Here is an 883-nt window from a genome sequence, read left to right on the forward strand (position 1 = left end):
CACTCCCTCGGAAGGTTAAAATAATAAAGAAATAGAGGAAAAGAAAACATTGATCGCCGAAAACGCCTCAGAGGTTATTTTTTAATTTCGCGGGGACATGCCCCCCGGACCCCCTAGGGTAGTGTTATATCGATCGGCCCCACTTTCGGCCCCCTTCTCTGCATCCGCCCCTGATGATGATGATTATTGATGATGATAGTAATGATGATGATGATGATGATAGCGATAATGGTTGTGATGGAGATGATGATGATTGATGACATCGATGACGGTAGAGATAATGATGATCATGTGATGATGATTCCTGTAGGATAAAAATCTACTTTTTTTTTTAAAGGAAACGACTACCAATGGGCTTCTTTTCAAGATAGCATGGTATTCTTTTGAAGATAGTACAGTACATATACTGTACATGAATTTCAAAGCCTAAACAAAATAAATTAAAAAGACGCTTGGTTTAATACACTCCAGGATACAGATTGATGTTACAGTTGCCCTATTAATTGTTCTATAGTACTAATTCCCAAAATGTACAAGGGCATCAATTCAAGGTTTTACGGTACCGTAGTAAATATGTTTATATACAGTATAAGCATAATTTATTAGTTTAACTTTGATTTCTATATTTATGTGACATAATTTTAATGAGTTACTTTGTTTTGGGTAATATTAGAATAGCTTAGATTTTAATTAAGTATATATTGAACCTGAGTTGTGTAAACTGTGAATGCACCATCATGTGAACGAGTGTCGCTTTAAAAAAAATAAATTTGACTAAAAATAATTTTTGTAGTCTAGAACTTACCAATGTTGTGTGATTAATTTAAGAATCCACTGAAAGTTCAGCGCACAGAAATGTGTGTAAATAAAAACGCACAAGCAC

This window comes from Anneissia japonica, unplaced genomic scaffold, assembly GCF_011630105.1.
Source record: "Anneissia japonica isolate Jap-2015-1 unplaced genomic scaffold, ASM1163010v1 scaffold3709_len703521_cov189, whole genome shotgun sequence".
Lineage (NCBI taxonomy): Eukaryota > Metazoa > Echinodermata > Crinoidea > Comatulida > Comatulidae > Anneissia > Anneissia japonica.